Raw genomic sequence first — 19,975 nt, forward strand, 5'->3', positions numbered from 1 at the left:
GATTTCCAACTAATTAACCCAAGGACCTTATCATCAAATATTGGTGTTGCATAGATTGACCAAAATCCCAGCTAACATCAGGTATTAAAGCCTATAATTGCAACTTAAGTGGGAGATGAAGGAACTTAATGACAAACAGAAGACAGTGTTCGTGGTATTGCCTTAGCAACAGAGTGATCATTTAATTCATATCATGATGTCAGCAGAAAGCAAGCTTGCATTTTTTCAGCTTCCTCTTCCCAAACTTCTGCCCAGTGACAATTCTGCACTGCATTTTATTACCTTTCTAAGGCTTTTATTCTGTTTCTTAAAATGAAAAGGTGACCTTAGGAGTAATCACTGTTAATGACATGGTGTTTTTTTTTCTTCTTTTTTTTTCTGTTTTTTAATTGCCAAGGAAACATAAATAGCAAAATATGTGGCATTTTAATGCATCCCTTTGCAATCCAGAACAATAAGGCCCTAATGTGCCATACAAATTTAAAGTGAGATCACCGGGTAATGGGGTACATATGGTGATCCTAAAAGAAAAGGTTACTATGGAGAATAATTAAAAGGCCTTTTAAAAATTATTTTTGCTGCTTAGGTATTAGTTTTAGGTGCAGAGGGGGATTTCCTTTTCCTTACCAGATGTATTGTCATTTTAGATTCTTCAAATTTGTGGTTTGGGAGGCTACCATTAAAATATGTCTTGACTTCAGATTAGAAGCATCAGCTTTTATTGGACTGTCCCATCCATATTTGCATTCCCTTCATCCATGAATGATCTGTGGCAGAAAAAGGAAAGCAATTAGAATTGTCCAAAAGTCAGCTCTTAGATTAGCAGCGTAGCAACTGTAGTGCCTTGAGAATAAAAGTATAGTTAAGTGACCTTGTCTTTAGTGCCCAGTTTTATCCTGACTGGCTGTTGAAGCACGTAATTCAGCTCAGACCTGTTAAGGACTGAATCACCTTCTGGTACAGTGCAGTCTGCTCCACTCTCTGTAACAAATGCCTATGTTTATAACTTCAGCAATTGCATTAATAGTTAAGAGGGGAGAGTATTTAGGCCTCACTTCTCCATGCTCTTCATCTGTAAATGATAAAGTGATACAGATGTGTTTGATGCTTAATTAATGCATAGAATGTATGGGAATGTCCCTTAAAAAAGTGCTAAATATTATTATGGTTACTGAGGCAACTACAGATATCACAGTGCTTAACAAGAAAACAATATTTTATTCTGGGCAAAGCCCAGTAACATTCTTACTGTTAAAATTTAAATGGAATTGCCAGGATTCAGACTTTGGAATGACCTCTTGAACCCAGAACAAAATAAAGGCCAAAACTTTAACATCTCAAGTGTGCTTGCTCTCAGGGGAAACCCTGGGCCACATGAAAAGTCCCAGAGTACTGAAATTAAAATTTTGTACTCGATTTCTCTCTCTCTCTTTATGATGAGCAACAAGTGCAAAGGATTGTAAAGGGGAGATAAATTGTAGCACTTGGAAAGATGACAGGTCCACACTGATGCGGAATGGTATTATTCTAGCACTGGAGAATGACAGAATAAAGAACTACATCTTCTTTTAAATTGTTGAATAAATAGAAAAAAAAATATTATTATTCCTTTCCCAGTAGGAGGTCATATCCATATATTTCCATATCCTTCATAAAGGAGGCTGTAGTGAGGTGGGGGTTGGCCTGTTCTCCCACGTGCCTGGTGACAGGACGAGGGGGAATGGGCTTAAGTTGCCCCAGGGGAGTTTTAGGTTAGATGTTAGGAAGAACTTCTTTACTGAAAGGGTTGTTAGACACTGGAACAGGCTGCCCAGGGAAGTGGTGGAGTCACCATCCCTGGAAGTCTTTAAAAGACGTTTAGATGTAGAGCTTAGGGATATGGTTTAGTGGGGACTGTTAGCGTTAAGTCAGAGGTTGGACTCGATGATCTTGAGGTCTCTTCCAACCTAGAAATTCTGTGATTCTGTGATTCTGTGATTATTAGAGAGATGATAGTGGAGGAGGTCTATTTTGACTTGTCTTTCCTAAACTCAGAGAAAGATGGTGGTATACTTTAGAGGTCCAGGACCTTCAGAACAAGATTGAATGTCCTTTATTTTCAGCTGTAAATAAGCTTTTCTAATAAAGACACATTTGAACAGAAAACTAGTTAACCGACCCTCTACCTTAAAACTATTCCAAAAAGACTAGAGAAGTTTTATACATTTTTAAAATTAAAAAATGGAAGCTTGAATAGGAACACATCCTCATTCAATTTTGAAAGTATCAAAAAAAAAAAAAAAACACAAACCAAATGAAACCAAAACAAACCAAAACAAAAAATACCTGCATACCCACAAGCAATCGCATAAAGATCTGCTAGTAGAAGCCTTATTTCCAAGACCATCCTGAATTCTTCTCCCAAACACGGACATTTTTAGAACAGAAATGAATCGAAGTCTGTTTTTAGTCTGGGGGTAAAACTGGATTATCAGAACCAAACTTCTTTCTTGGTTACCAATGTCAACGGACACCTTATGGGTGAATTGGTTAAGCAGAGTATAAATGACAGAATTTTTGCTATCTTTCTGTTGTGAGTTCATGAGCTCTTTATAAGAGTCATAAACAGCTAGAGCTCCACTAGCATGGAACTGGTCCTATGAAATAGCTGTGTTTTAATTAAATTTACACCACTTTTATGATACAGTAGGTAACCTCTAATGCCACCCAATGAAACCTCAGGGCCATCATATGTACTTCACAAGTAATTAATCTCCAATGTTCAATTTTGTTAGGTAAATAACAGTGCTTCATAAAATAAAACAGAACTTCATAAAAGAGATAAAAGAGCCTTTGACTGGAAATGGTTTTCAAGCAGTTTCCTGAGCCTGATCTTTAGAAAAATGAGGAACAAAATCGCATATTATATAAAAGCAACTGGTGTGTCTAGTGTTTCTGATTTTAATTTTTTCTCCTCTCTCAAATAATTTCTTTGTTTGTTTGTTAGTGGCATTAAAAATTACTATTTCCTCATAAGTGAAATGTTTAATCTATTTTCCTTTGGTTGTAATTCTTTTCTGGAATTGTCATCATATTCAGGAGTTGAAGAGAACACCACTTCTACTTAATACCCAACCATAAATTCACTTTCTAAAGTAAATATTACTGACTTATTATTACACATTATATTCTTTACAGCTGCTATCTGGCCAAGAGTTTTTACAGCTGCATTATCTGTCTGGCAAAGGAACAGAAATTATATTTCATCTTTGATGAGTACTTCCTTTTATTCTTTGAGTCCACACCATACCCAATATTTAGGAAAGAGTAATGACTCACTGTCTTGAATAGTCTTTTGCTTCATTTACGTGACATGTAAAGTCCTGTGATATGGCTTCAAGTACGATATATAAACCCTGTTCTTTCTAACCAATGAAAAAAGGTCACACATATCGCACCATATACATCACCCTCATGCACTCACAAAGTATTATCATGATTGCCTTGATTGCTAAATAAAGTAGCTTCAAAAATCTTTCAAACCCTAGATCAACTATCAAAAAGTTGAAAGAATTCTCCAAGGAGAACCAACCTTTTAAAGCAACCACTTTTAAAGGCCATATATATGTTGGGGATTTTGTGTATGTGTGTGTGTGTGTGTGTGTGTGTGTACAGATCTATCAAATAAGATGTTCAAAGATGGGCATATGATAGTGAAAAGGTCTAAAAGCAAGCTGCTTTTTCCATGGTTTCCCATGAGTTTCTTTCAGCAAAAGTATATATCATACCCTTTTGCTAAGTCTGGAATAAAAAGTATGCTTATTAACCCCAACAGCAAGTGAAGGTCAAGGGCATGAACATGGATTACTCATGTCGCTACAGCTGTGCATCTGTTCTTTTTTCCTTCCATTTTCAACTATGAAATTTTTATGTCACATTTAATAGGAAGATTTGAATGAATTTCTTACAAATGTGTATTCATGTACTTGTTTATTGTTATTTATATCAGTTGCAAATTTAGGTATGTGTAAAGACAAAAATAGTAACTTGTAAATACAGGTCTTAAGTTTGTATGCAAAATCCCTCAACATTACTTTAAAATGAGAAGCAATCTTCATGTATTGATACTTCTTAGCATAAGTAGCTAAATGACTTTCAAAATTTTCTAATTTATATATGTTAATGACATAAAACATACGAATAATCTGAATGATATTTATGATTTTTTTCTACACTTCCATGACAAATTAATAGATTTAGACTTTTCTATCAATCCTAACATGCATGAAACTATTAGAAGCATAAAGGATAAGAAAAGTTAATCATTATTTCGGTGTTATCTATATTCATAATAAAGAATTTCTTCAGTGTTCACTAACCTGAAGAAAGTAAGATTTTAGAGCAATGCCCAAATAATTGACAAGTAATGAGAATATAAGATGCTTTCATACCTGAAGAGAAAGTAAGTTCCCTAAAAAATAAGACTGAGACACAGGCTACTAGAAGGAGAGATCTACTCAGCAGAAGAGTCATCATAAGCTTAAGAGACCTCAAGTACGGTGAGCCTGGAGCTAGATTTTGATATATTAACTTCAGAAATCATATGGGCAAGACAAGGATTGTGCAAAAGACTAGTGCCCCCTAGTAAAAGCAGTTCAGAGCAGTCTGAAAAGCAAGTTTTAAAAGTTCTTAAACTGTCATGTTTACTAAGTAAATGTGCTTTGATTGCTCTTCAAGTTCATTCTGATTACTATGCTAACCAAGTGTTAATCACAGGAAACTTTAAAAAACTCATAAAGTAGCAGTCTCAGAGCAACACTTATAAGTTGGCTGAAAAAGAGCTAGACACACAGGATGATCATGACTAGGAAATCGGGGAACACTTCCTTGTTCCTGAGACCAGATGAATGATCCCAGTGAGTCACAGAAAAACCTGGGTTTGTACTGCACATGTGCTGCATCTTGTTTTACACTGTGAAAAGGAACAATGAAATACTAACAGGAAGGTAAATCTAGCAGAGGCATAAGCAACCAAGTATGAATAAGAATAAATTATGTAGTTTTTGTGCTCTAGCCATAGAAATTTTAGCTACATATGGCTGTGACAGAGGAGGTATGTAAAACACAGCAGCATGCACATACACTCTAAATGAGACTATAAAAGGTAACTATAATTTCTGGTTGTGATATTCCTGATTTCAATGATTAGTATGACATTCTAGAATTGCAGTGGCTTCCATGTGACTTCATGCAGCTTCTGTAAAGGTAATGAATGAAGTCTTATCCCAGGTAGGAAGGGCAAAAATTTCAGAAAGTCAATGATTGAAAAACTTTGCTTAATTAATGTCTTACTAAATAGTAGCACAACCCTCTAAATGTATAATCAGCATTCCACAAACCAGTGGAAAGACTAAACATTTTATCACTTTATTATGCTATACAGAATGACGAACAAAAACTTGAGTTTTGAGAATACACTAATTAAATGGTGGAGTGCAATGATGCAGAATACTGCGTTGGTGGTTGGGCATCTACATGTATGTAGCATACAAATCTCAGTGATCACATTTTCTATTCCTTAGGCTGATTCTGTAAGTCATATAAAGAACATTTACAGAATGAAAATAGAGGGTATCATAAAATTGAATATTTTCTTTTCTGTATAAAACAGGCTACTCAGGATTCTTTGGCTTGTCCAATTATGTTAATGTAGTCCAGAGATTAGCAGAAAAACTGAGAGCAGAAATCTGGTTTTGAATCATTATTAAACTGGATGTATATGTAGCAAAAACAGGATATGTGGCAGAAGTAAAAGAATTGTAATGCCATATAAATAAATTTTGGAGAACTTGGATCACTGTAAAGAAAAAGAAGAAAAAAAATGTATCTGCTTGATGCCAAGTAGAACAAGGAAATGTGAGCACAATATCTTTGATAATGGCTGAGATTCACTGTGGTTTTGGAGCTTTTTCCATTGGCCCAGAGCCATTGAATAATATAAAGATATAAAAAGTAGGTGAGAAATGGATATCTGTAAGCCATGTAGATATAATACTCTACATGGTGATTCCAGCATGCAATCCCTATATTCTATGCTGAAAGCCAAGCCTGCATCACTTAATCTCCATGCATAACTTTTGCATAATTAACCATTTTTTAAAATATTACAATCTATATGAAAGACTTCATCTGTCTGCTTACAGACACCCTGAGAAAGCAACAATACATTCAGGGCATTTTCTTTTTAAACACAGACTTTGACTTAAATGCAGTTGAAAATCACAATACATCTTATTCAGTAATATTTCACATTAAAATTAAACTGTCAATTAGTGTTAAAAGAATTGTGCAAATATTCCTCTAATTTTCACAGATCTATTTTTCTCTGATTGTTGCCATGAGGGCACTCGCAGGCATTACTGGCCCTGCTGGATTTGATGGGATAGGCATAGGCACAACATGGTATGGCATGGCATGGCATGGCATTGGAGGGCTGGCCCCTGTAAGGCCCACACAAGACTCCAGCAGTGAGCTGGAGTAGGGACTGAAGGTCCATACCTGAGTTGAAATGTGTGTGGAGGCTCTGGATGAGGCTAGTTATTAAAGCTTATTAAAGCATTCAAAGCCTTGCGAGTCTGTGAATCTGTGAAGTTCTTCACAATTATGCTTCAATCCAGCACCACCCCCCCAAAAAAAAAAAAAATCACTGACAAGTGTATTTTATTTCTAAAAAAAATAAACTGTCTTAAAAAACATTACTCTGCAATGAAAATAAGCACAAATCTGACAGGTAATCTGATTTCTTTACTGGTTTAGTTAACAAAGCTTCTACAATAGTAGTGCAGAATGGAAACAAAATCTAATCTGTAAAGCTTGACTAGTGGGGAATTATTATGCTGATTTTTGTCTGTTGTTTTTCTAGAAATTAATAAGTGATCATGAGGGATCAGGTGCCCCATATTTTGCTGCTTTTTAAAAAATAATAAAATAATTCAGTATTCCATTTTTTTTTCTTCCTTGAGGAAGTAAACATATTGATGAATCACTTCAAACAATGCTAATCAACAGCATGAGAAGTCTGCAAGAAAGGACATTGACAGGAGAAGTACTATTACTAATTTATTTGTCTTTTTATGGTTCAGTTAAAGGAATATCTTAGGGAGTACAGCACATGTCAGTGTTGTCAAATGTTACATGGTAGCTGTCAGAATTTTGACTGATGTACAAGGACTACCTGCTCATGTTTGCCCTTCCTTTCTGTTGAGTGCACACAGGTAAGACAGCTTGTTGGTAATTTTTATTTAATGCTTTCAGTATCTGCAGCTGCTCTTTTATTGAAAGTTCTGACAAGAAGAGATTCCACTCACTGAGATTTCCAAGATTTCCACTGCAAGGATTTCATCACTTAAACAAGGTTTTCCTCTGGGATTAGAACACTCTTCACATTCTTTTTCTGATGCCTTGTAATCTCAGAGGTAACTGTTTATATTTTGATTTACTAAAGTCCTCTGAAAGCTTGTACCAAAGAAATAAAATCATGGAAATTAAGAATGCAAATGGCTTGGCCAGACAAGGTATTTTTCTTTTCAATATTTTTTTTTCTGACATAGACATGTCTTAAATCTCACTTTACCTGGAAATGTTCTTCCTTTTTTTTATAATCCTATAATCATATATATATATATATATATATATACACATATATAAACCTATAATCCTATACTCATATCTAAGCCACATGACATGAAGTCATACAACAACAATAGCTAGATAAAAAAGGAAGCATTACTTTTTAATGTGCAAAATCAGATGAAATCTTTAAACATAAATTGTGAAATGATCTATTTCTTAATGCTATACATTAAGAAGCAAGAACTTTTTTTTTTTTTTTTTTTTTTTTTTAAGAAATTGAAGAAGAAATTATGAAGAATTTTTTGAAAAATGCTGGGAAAGACCAACTAGATTTATAGCTGAACAGTTGAGATGTGTTGCACTTGTTCCAGGGAAGGAGAGGAGGTTGTTCCTAGATGCTGAAGTGAAACCTTTTCAACATTTAGAAATTCTTTTCAGATAATAACAAATAATACAGAAAAAAAATCAGCATGATATCTTAAGGTTATTTCTCCAATATTATTGGCTCCATGAATCCTAGGCCTTAAAAGAAATGCCCATATATTTTAAAAATATTTTCCCCTACCTTTGCAGTTTAATTTGGAACACAAATTCTGTTTTCCTATTTTTTTATTTATTTATTTATTTTTCATCCCCATTGTAGATCTTCCCATTTTGTATTTTCATCTGAGTATCTGGTTCCACTCTTCAGTTAGCAAAGGCCAGTCAAACAGAGTGCAGATGGGCAGCAGTCAAGTATGTTTCTCATTTGCTTATCAAAAAAGTTATAAGTTGTGGTGTTATGCTGAATAAATTTGATTGTCTTTTTCAATAATGTAAAAATCAGTTTCTAAAGTAACCGTAGAAGCCTCTGATGCATTTTTTGTTTTGTTGAATTTTTTTTTTTTTTTTTTCCTGCAAAGCTGCTTTTGTTATTCTAAGACCATATTTGTCTCACTGGGAGTCATTTTTCACTCAGAGGAATGTGTTTCTGCTGTATCTCTTTAAGGAATCATAGGAGCCCTGTAGTTTCTATGAACTCAGATGTTTTCAGGATATCAGCTGTGAAAATCATGCATTCACAAGAATTGAAGCTGTCTGGCAATCCCTGGAGGTAAGCAAGTCTATATTTTCAAGCATGAGTATGAACAGTGATGAAAAATGTGGGCATTTGTGTACCAAGCCAATGCAACTGCTGAAAAATTTATCCCATCTCCAGGTTGGCTCTCATAACAATGTAGTATGAAAATATCACTGGAAGTATTCATAATGAATATTAATAAAAGAATAAATCAAACTCCTGAAGATTTAGAATATTGGCAGAATTGGAATCCATACAAGTAGAAAAGACCAGCTTTTATCCAAAGTTATTGCTTTCAGTGCAGAATGGAATTTCTTGATGCTAGTTCCCTAACTTCAATTTACTCTTAATTTATTAATAGTTATTTAACAGTCTGAGTTTTCTTCCTGCAGGTGTAAAAAGCAAAGTATTGGTATTACAATGTCCAGAACATAACTTGGCTGCGGAGTCCACCATTCCTTTCATAAACAGTGTTGGCTTTCATTTCTTAAATCTGAGTTAAGGCCATCATTTCAATCTTTCATCATGGCCAGTAGTACCTTATCTTGATCTTGGTTCCACAAAAGTGGAAGCCACTAACAAAAGTGAAACTACTTATATTTCACTGAATGAAACACAGCATAAGGATATGTTTAAAGTTAAGCACAAAGTTGAATGTATTTTGGGAAGAAATGAATTTACATACATGCTTAAGTGCTTTGCTGAAATAAGGCCAACATAGTAAATATATGTGAAGGTAACAGAATATAGGAGAAAATCCCAGCCATCCTGAAGCTGAAGCAACATTCCTAAAGGGAGCATAACTGTACTGTAGAACTCAGGGTGAAAACACAAACTGGAATGCCAGCCATGTCTGGCAAGTTGGAATGAGCTTTATGTAAGTGTATATATATATATATATATATATATATATATATATATATATATATATATATATATATACACATACATGTATATATACATGTATATTTATATGTCCTTACTGCTAAGCTGACTTAAAATTTGGAGATTCCTATTTTTAAGGACCTTAGTAAGAAATTATTGTAGCCAACCTTATTATTTTAAACAAACTTTTATTTACAGTGGTGGCCAATGCAGTATTTTTAAATGAAAATACTCAGATCTTTCAAATGTTGTAATATGTTTTTATGAAAAAATAATAATAAATAATTGCTAGCTCATTAGCAGCTAATATGACTTTTGTTAGTTCCTGTGAAGAAATGACATGAAACATAAGATGCAATCAGACCAGTCACTCAGAGGACACTGGGCAAAATAAGTTTGTTCCTAAACACAACAAAAGAAAGGCATTAGTATGAGAAAGACAAGTGCAAATGTATACAGCATAGATGTATTTCTGTATGACAGCATAGGACAATATTGCCTCTCTTGTGACAGTTGGCTACTCTGTAGGGTTGGAAGGATTGTGATTCTTTTTGTTATTTTTGTGTTTACAAAACATTTGGTAATAAGAAAACCATGTAACAGTACATGCTGGAGGCCATAGAGCAGGAAAGAAGCTTAACAGAAAAGAACCTGGAGGTCCTGGTGGACACAAATTTGAACATGTTGCAGCAATGTGCCCTTGTAGCAAAGACCAGTGGTATTTGGGGCTGCATTAGGAGGAGAGCCGCCAGCACCTCAAGGGAGGTGTTCCTTTCTGCTCAGTACTGGTGAGGCCACAGCTGGAGCACTGCATCCAGTTCTGGGCTCCCCAGTACAAGAGAGAGGTACCGGAGAGAATCCAGTGCAAGGTAACAAAGATGATGAAGGGACTGTAGAACCTCCTCTATGAGGAAAGGCTGAGAGAGCTGGGACTGTTCAGTGTGGAGATGAGAAGATTCAGAGAAGATCTTAGCAATGTCTGTTGATAAGATCTAAAGGGAGGGCGCAATGAAGAAGGAGCACCCAGGCAATGGGCACAAACTGAAACACAGGAGGGTCTGTCTGAACATCAGGAATCATTTTTTCTCTGTAAGGGTGACTGAGCACTGGAACAGGTTGCCCAGAGGAATTTTGAAGTCTCCCTCCTTGCAGACATCTTAAAGGTGTTTGGACATGGTCCTGGGAAACCGTCTCTAGTTGTCCTGATCAGGGGCTTGATCAGGGCCAACTTGTTTGGGACAAGATGACCTCCAAAAGTACCTTCTAACTTCAACTATCCTGTAATTCAATGATTAACTTACAGAATTAAGAATACTAGCTTTCCAAATGAAAACATTCCTAAGAAACAAAACCTTGAACCAATAAAGATTTTCCATGACAAAAATGAACTGGATTTAGTTAGTGAACTATTTATAATAAATGTAAGTGAGAAAAATGTTTAATTGCTAGTTGAAAAACTGCAAACAAGTTAGACTGGCAATATATTAATCCCATAAAATATTAAAGAGATTTACAGAGACTTTTAAAAAAATCTCTTAAGTCCCAAAGCAAGAGTTTAACAGTAGTTTTATTTTGGAAAAATAAGTAAGAACTGCTTTATTTTTAGTTTGGAATGGAAATTTTAAAAGTCTAAAATCCACAAAAAGTGTTGAGTCAATTAAATTTGCTAGGTTGACTAGATTCTACCTTCTGTAACCTGAAAATTCTTGAATGCGGCTGCAGCTCTCCTAAAAGACATGGGAGTGAGATGACATCTCTGAAGGTCAACCAGAACACTTATTGCTTAAAGTGGAATTGTTTCTGTCTGCACTCTGGATAAATTCTTGTCTACCTCTTATCTTAAATTCACTTCTGAAACTAGCCAGAGTGCTGGCTTAGCTGACCCACTGGCCCAGAAGACTTAGAGAGCTTTGCACACATTAGCAGCACTGAGTCAGCATAAAATACAGAAGTTTTTTTTCACTCAAATATGCATAGTTAGGCTGTGTTTAACAAAGAAATATAAGATCTTGTAATTGTCTGAATTTATGGAACAAAAAATCATATTAGTTAGCTAAGATTTTTTTATGTTATTTATCTATTTATTTTTTTACCAGTTTAATAGTTTTATATTACAAAATTCAAAAACAAGAGAACTGGAACCAAAATTCAGAATGCTCTCTTTTAGCTTTTGGTATGAAATATTAGTCTTTGGTTTAATTCAGCATAAAACAATAAGGATTTTTTTGTTCACAGACATAATATATGTCATTGCACTTAATGTATCCATTACTTTACTGAATTAAGAAAGACCATAGTCAATGACATGTCAAAATGGGGATTCTTTATTACATATTATTCTAAGTGACTTTACTATATCATATGCTCCCCACAAAATTGTAGGTGAGGAATAGTCATGTTAGATCTGTGCTGACGTTGAAGTAGAATTACAGAAAAGCTACACATGCATTGTAATGTCCTTGAAGTAAAATACAAAATATTTTATTTTATACAAATTTATTGCCATAACACACATGATAAACCTTTCACGATAAGCATTTTCTTTGGAACTTGGTGTTTAATTGTATTTAAATGTTAGTTGACACCTGATGCTAATACTGTAAGAAGAATGTTGTTTCTGTGGAGGAGGATCAATCCTGTAGTCTGATTGTTGGTAAGGGGTGAAGTTCAATTCTTCGCTGTTGACAAGAGATCAAGATGATTTCAGATAGATTTTCTACCATGTTCTAGCACCCAAAGCTTTCTTTTCTTCCTTCCTTCCTTCCTTCCTTCCTTCCTTCCTTCCTTCCTTCCTGGCTATCCACAGCAATTTCTGTTACTGCTGGCAAGTTGACATCCATTTTGAAAGCTAAAACATGAATTTTAATGGCATAAGAAATAAAAAAAAGAAGTGACTTTAAGGTGAGGATAGTTTGATGGACCATTCTTTACTTGTAAAGTTCCTTCTAACTATCATTTATGAAGGACATCTTCACATCAGCACATTCATGTTTTTTTCATATTTTTCTCCTTCAAAATATGAGTGCACTGTGGCCACTGTAAGGGAAAATCCTCCTAATTTTAGTGTATGTAGCTTTCCTTCTAAGCCTCTTCTTGCCTTCCACAATTTTATAGGTTAGCAGGTCTTTTTTCTATTAAGATAAACAAATTATGAGCTCAGACCTTTGTTCTAAAACAGCAGCTGCTGTGATTGGTGTGGTTTTTGCATATCAGCATCATCCTGTGTTGATGGTATTTTTTTATAATTCTTTTGGTATATGTTGATTGGGAATCTGCCCCTTGATTCCATTTCCAGGAATAATGTACAGTATCAAGTGCTGCCAGGAATGCCACAGGCAAGACAGCAGCAGGGCTAGCAACTTCTGAAGAGAACTGTATTAAAGCAATTCTCTTTCACTGGCACCATGAAACTAAAATTCAGAGAAGGCCATCTAAAATAATCAAAGGATTGAGAAATGAAATCCATAAGCAATGTTAAGAGAGATAAACATGTGTACTTTACAGAAGGGCTGGTTGAGTGGGAGGACAGGAAACATGAAAGCATTTTACATAAAGCAGTGCATATAAATAGATATTCTAAAAATCTCAATTTCATTAACTATAGCTATCAACAACAGAGATAAGAGGCCAAAGCCTGCAGATCTACTTTTTTTTTTTTTTTTTTTTTTAACAGAGTATGCAGTACAGATAAGAATGATAGCTTATACAATAGAAGATAAAAAACAAATATTTATTGTACATATATACATATAAAACACACATGCATATGTTACACACATAAAATCTTACATTTCAAATTCCCAAGACTACATTTTTAATGTGTGTTAAGCGTTGTAAGTAATGTATTTCTCTCACAATTGATTTACTGTTTTTTTTTTTTTTGGTTTGTTTGTTTTTAACATAAGCTTTTGTCTTATCGTTACTCTTAGATATTCCAAAGGTTTCCTTTTCTGTTCTGTTCATATACCTATAGAAAAACAAACAAGCAAAACACGTTTTACCTACTATTTTAATATTTACATATTATTAATGAAAATTGAGGAAATCTGTATAACGATGATAGGTTAATCATCTTTATGTATATTGGTAACATTTTATCTATTACATTTGGTGCAGCTTGATGCCATCTTAATATGTCAGGTCATATGATCAGCAAACACATCTGAATGTATACAGTTTTTATGAAATGAAGAAAACACATCTCTTACGTGTACCATTTTGATTTGGTAAGTTAGCTTTTACTGTGTTTTATAATATTCACAATTTATATTGCAGATTATATCTACCAGTTAAAAAATTTAAACATTTTTAGTTTGTGCATTTTCAATAGCTTGTGAATGACTGTGATTTTTATGACTTTTATTTTTTTCCAACAGAGAAGGAGTTGTTGGACATTATTTCTGAGTATTTCATATATCAAATTTCATCATTGGTTGAATTGGTGTTAGAACTATGTTTCAGTTGCAATGAAGAAAAGTTCTGTTGGCTTTAGTGAGGGCCAGAGTCTACTGTCTCTGAGCATCTCCTAATGTTATCCGAAATGTAGCTATTCTTATATTCACATCAACATCAACAACAAAAATGATTCTCCTCAAATAAATTTCAGATGGGTGGTCCTGTGTTATAAATGGAGTCACTTTAGGGTTTATAAGCAACAATCAGAAATTTTTATTTTATGTACTAGAATAGAAATACAAAAGAGGTGTAAATACAGAATAAAGATGTTCAGAGTTATATGTAAGTAGAACCATATAAATCATTGTAAGAATATACATAGAATTTTTGATAGATATTTACCTGTCCTGCTTTCAATATTCTAGTTGCTATTGCCTAAAAGGATTTGAACTGTTTTGGAAAAATGTCCAAATTTGGTTTCTTATGTAAATTTCTGACTGGAAGAGAGTATAAAGTAGTGACAGCATTGTTTGTCAACGTCCTCCAGTGATTGTTAGCAATGCATTCTTGCACATATTGTTTCAGACAAAAAAATTAGTATTTTGCATTAGCTGAAGATAATTAGGCAATAAGATACAAAAGAGAGTAGGGTTATCATGAGATAAACACACACATGGGGTGTTATGAGGCACAGCCAAGTATCTGCAATCCCTCCGGGGTATGATTATCTCGTGATAACCGCACACCCTGGAGTTGCCTTATTGCTATTATAAAATATCTTTATTATAGGAAGAAATGCACATTTTTGTGCTGAAAGAAGACAAAGGTGGCAATTTAGAATGCTGAACAGCAGTTTCAGCTGAGCTGTGTGGTTTACATAGATTAATCTATCCCATTGGAATGTTTCCTCAGCCAAAAAAATGTTCCCTAAATCCAAGCAGTCATAATCTGTAGTGATGTGCAGCTATTTGGAGTATTTGAGAAATTCCCTCCTTGGTTCTTTTGCTGTTCATTTGACTGCAACGTATGCATATAAAAACATGAAGAGATGGAGAAGTGTTAACAGGATGTTGAGCATATTGAATGTGTGATAATATTTCTAAAGTCTGGATTCTTCCATTTCACTTTTATGCAAACTATGTGTAAACTCTAGAAAGCTTCAGAGAGTTGAATAATACCTCTAAAGCTAATTGAAAACTCTTGGGAGAGAGAAGTTACAAAGTACAAACAATGTCAACAGAGTTTTAAAAGCTGAGAAACTGATGAGCCAGAGGGAAAAAAGAAGTGTCTTCCAAGCAGAGTAGTAGTTTCCCTACCAGATAGAGAGATGGTGATGTGGCAAGCTGGATAGATGGAGAATAGCCTCTGTACAAAATTGGAGCTGTGCCAATGCCTTCAGTAGTCTAAGGTTTTTACCAAGAGAATACTTAGCATCATTTACTTATATACGCAATAGCCTGGTCCACATGAATGACCTATCTGAGTTAACATTCCTGCTACCTGTCTTTGTAGGCACCACTTGGGAATGAAAGCAACTTCAGTTGCTTGGTTGCAACTTGGTAGATGTAAACTTTTTTGAGTAATGTTCTAAAAGGAAACAATTCTTGTCTCTGTAAAAACGTTTATAGAAAAACATTTGTAGATCTTGTAGGTCCTTCATCAATAGTTATGCTGATCTCTTTTTAAAGACCTCTCTTAATAAATAAATAAATAAATAAATAAATAAATAAATAAATCTTTTTATACTATTATCACATTATTAATGAAAAGCATTATAATAGAATCATGGAATGATTTCGGTTGGAAGGCACATTAAAGATCATCTAATTCCATCTGCCATGGGCAGGGGCACTTTCCACTAGACAAGGTTGCACAAAGCCCCATCCAGCCTGGCCATGAACGCTTTCAGTTATGGGGCATCCACAATTTCTCCAGGCAACTTGTTCCAGTGCCTCAACACAGTCATAGTAAAGAATTTCTTCCAAATACCTGATTTAAATCTACTGCCTTTGTTTGAAGTCATTACCCTTGTCCCACACTATCCAATAAAGAATCCCTCTTAGGCCCTTTATGTACTGGAAGGTTACATTTTCATATTCCAGTGCAACAGAAGGAAACACAGGGAGCATTGTGTTTCTGTAAGTTTATAATATTATTGAACGAATAATAGGAAGAAATAAGCTTCGAAATAGCTTACATATTGTTTGTTAAAATGTAATCAATATTTGTATTCATGTTTGGGCATAAAAAACACACAAAGAAAGTCTTGTAGAATTTATTTCTTCTTAGAAACTTGTAGCATGGCCTTCAAAAGTGTCAGCTTTAATTTAAGATTGGTGTTTAATATGGAATATGGAGATCAATGTAATTGATTTGATTGAATAAAAAAGTCCTTGTAAGGATATATGGTGCACATTTTTAAATGCAACAAGCCCAATAATTGGTTTAAATGTAAAAATAAATTGTGTCTAGAGATATCTATCCCAGCCAGGGGTGATGCTTTATTGGTTTTTGCATTTCACTAACTGATGTGCTTTCATGTAAAATCAATATTGTGCAGTCAAATATATTTTGCTTTGTTGTATAGCAGTCTCAGTTAGCTAAAATATAATTTTAAACATAGCATACATGACCTTTATTTTAAAGTTAACTTTTTGTGAAGAAATAAAAACAAATTTTAAAGAGACATTTTTAGCTTCTTAAATGTTCTGTAGAGTCCCTTGCATAATGTATAGATTTTTCATGTGCTTCTCCAGCATTTTAGTTTGCTAACTCTCAGCCTTTTAATTAAGTCCCTAGCCATTCCTCTGAAAGTAATTGCCATCTGTGGAATATTAGATACCATTTCAAGTCATGCATATATACTTGCTTAGAAGAACTGTGTAAAACTAGACATCACACTTTCTACCTCTACCAAAGCTGAAAATGTATTTGCCTTTTTTTTTTTTTTAACATCATAAGGAGAAAATCTATTTATCCATGTAGTCAATTTTTACATTTTTAATACAATCAAAAGGCATCTTTTTTTTAGAAAAAAAAAATTAACTCATACAACTTTTACGTTTTTAGAATTGTTATGTCTTCCTCACAACTGTGGAGAGCTGGGGATCAGATCAAAAAGGGAATTTTCTGCACCTCACTTGATCTTACTTTAAAAGTTACCTAAATGATCAGGGAAAGCCACTGCCTCTACAGAAAGTCTCAGCAGAGGCAGAATACTAGACAAGAGAATTCTAATGGATACAATTAATCAATTCAATAGGATACAGTCAATATAATTAGTTTTAAAAGGCCCATAAACATCTGCCAATTTTCTTAAATTTTGTGCCTCTCTCATAATTAAGAAAAACAGATTATTTGAAAAAGCTATTAGCATCCAAAGGGGAGATTTTATTTTGAAGATTTATTTCAGTGGATTTTCTTGATGTACCAGTTGAAGAAGGTTGTGAAGAAAAGACATATTTGCAAGTGTTATTCTAGGAAATCAGTCTTTTAATGTCATTTTTGTCATCTAAATTCCAAATTACAGTGCTTCATTCTGTTTTTATTTTCCTTACTGCAGGAAGCTGAATATACATTTAAGGTTTGTTTTTCCCCTCTTTCTCCCTCCCTCAGTGTTCTTGAGGAAGTAGGTACAACTTTGCAGTCTGATTTGCAAGCTGTTATTATTGCAGAAATCTATATTGTCATGTAAAAATAAAAAATATTTTCTGTTCTATGAAGTTTGCATACATAAAGCTGGTATTTCTGATTAAGTACTTCTTCTAACCCTACAATTCTGAAACACTCAAAAGGTTTGAAAAAAAAAAAAAAAGAAGGAAAAAGTAATAGACAAAGAAAGTGAATGTACATACTGCTTACTGAATTCAACAGAGCAGAGAATTTTTTCTGGACTAGTGATTTCATAGACCAGTTTTACACTTTTTAGTCATGCCTTAAAACAATTGAGCACATGCCATAAACATTGAGTCACTGGAAAATGAAGACTGGTGAACCATTCACAACCCGACTGAACTAATATGTCAGAATGTTATAGCTTCAGAATGTGTGAAGTGAATCCTAAACCTACTTGCAAGTCATTTTGGTCAAGCAGTTTTTGAAAAATATTTGCACAGCAATATATATTTTTTCAAACCAAAAATTACCAGGATGTGGAATGCTGGTTTTAGAAAGACCTTTCTAAAGAAGAAGAAATGGGCCTGAGTATGTTTAAATCAAATCTTTGGCAGTATTTAAGACTACTTGGATAGGGATGCATTATTTGGCTACTTATGCAATTCAATATGGTTGAGATGTTACATGTCTGTTATTGTCATCATAGCCAAGAAGCTATTTTCACTCTTGTCTTGACTATCAGGTAACAAATAGAGGAGCTAGGTGGAAAACCTAGATTGATGAGAGAGAAAAACATTTGAATAGGTGTCATGAAAAAAGAAAGCATTGCAAATTACAAGACTTGTTCTTAAAACTAACCTTTTTCAAAGTGTTATAGGTTATCATTCAAAGGAAAGATTTCACCAGAGAATTAAGACTCCTGGAACAAGTTCTTAAAACTAGCAACGCAGTGAAATTTGTAAGGCTCTGTGGAAAAGCTAATCACTAGGACGAAGAACAATGAACCAGTAAGGGTCACCTTTTGGGTGTTTTTGTTTTTCTTTATTCAACTTTGTTTGAGGTCCATTAAGTTATGTGTTTGTACAGCTCTGTCTTGGTTTAATCCAGCAGCCACCACACATTCACTCACTTCTCCCCACACAGTGTGGGACTGGGAGAAAATTTGGAAAAAAAAAAAAAAAAACTAATGGGTTGAGATAAAGATGGTTTAATAAGACAGAAATTGAAGGGATAATATCAATAACCATAACCATAACCATAACCATAACCATAACCATAATAATAATAATAATAATAATAACAAAAGAAAATACAAAGCAATTGATACACAGTGCAATTGGTCACCGTCTGCTGACTAATGTCCAGACAGACACAGAGCAGCAGTCCACCCTCCCTGGCCAAGCCCCAGTTTTATTGTTCAGCATGATGCCACATGGTATGGGACATCTCTGTGGCCATTCTGGGTCAGCAGTCCTGGTTCTGTCCTCTCCCAGCTCCTGGTACACCTCCACCCTCCTCACTGTCAGGGTAGTGTGAGAAGCTGAAAAGTGCTGTCTGCAACAACTAAAATATGTGTGTGTTATCAGCATTTTTCTCACCCCAAATCCAAAACACAGCACCATGCCAGCTACTAGGAAGACAATTAACTATATCATCTGAAACCAGGACAAGTGCCTATTGTAATGGGGCCTAATTGCAGAAGGAGGGGTTAAGGCAAAGGTGTAGTACAAATAATAATAATAATGTATCAAGTGAGGACCACACTGCATATTTTTAATATATCATAATGTCATGATGGTAAAGGCACAAAAAATCCTTCCAACTAAAACCCTGTTGGGGATGTTTAACTATAACTCCCAGCCAGAGCAAATTCCAGCAGGAAGGCAATGCCACAGTATGGAGCATCTCTTGCTCCTCCTGCACCTGACACCAGCTGCTTGTACTGGTAACCTCCACACCTCCCTCAATAACCACACTTCACAGGCAACAGCTCAGGAAATATACAGTCTGTTATTTGAATTTTACTCATGCTCTAACATAAAACAATGACTCTTTCAGCAATGACCTACTGGTTAACATTGTTCAAAATTTTGTTCATTTACAGAGGAAGAAGCAAGTCAGATAATGCTAAAGGACAACAAAACTAAAGCAACACAAATAGTGTTAATGTGTTACAAAGTGTGCAGCTGATTTTTGGAGTCTAAAAAAAGCCCATGAAACAAGTGGTTTCACCACCAAAGTTGAGGCCAAGACACCACCTGAAACTATCATGACAACAAAAGTCTGCATTCAACACTGCTGCCAGCCAGTGAAGTTTTTTTTTTTCTTATTCGTATTGGTATTATAGAAAAGAGAGGTTTTACAGTTACATGTAAGTTCTTTCAGGTACCTCAGGTACTTATATTGTAT

General features: G+C 34.6%; 1 long non-coding RNA gene across 1 annotated transcript in view; it reads left to right on the forward strand.

Annotated features, from left to right (window-relative positions):
* Positions 1–19,975, forward strand: part of LOC137857623 (uncharacterized) — a 75,679-nt gene that overhangs the window by 51,427 nt on the left and 4,277 nt on the right. The window contains exons 2-5 of the long non-coding RNA XR_011097189.1: positions 7,294–7,454; positions 8,600–8,704; positions 13,673–13,782; positions 19,671–19,874. This is a non-coding gene — a long non-coding RNA (uncharacterized lncRNA). The remainder of the gene's footprint in view (positions 1–7,293; positions 7,455–8,599; positions 8,705–13,672; positions 13,783–19,670; positions 19,875–19,975) is intronic.

The sequence above is a fragment of the Anas acuta genome, chromosome 5 (genome assembly GCF_963932015.1).
Source record: "Anas acuta chromosome 5, bAnaAcu1.1, whole genome shotgun sequence".
Classification (NCBI taxonomy): Eukaryota; Metazoa; Chordata; class Aves; order Anseriformes; family Anatidae; genus Anas; species Anas acuta.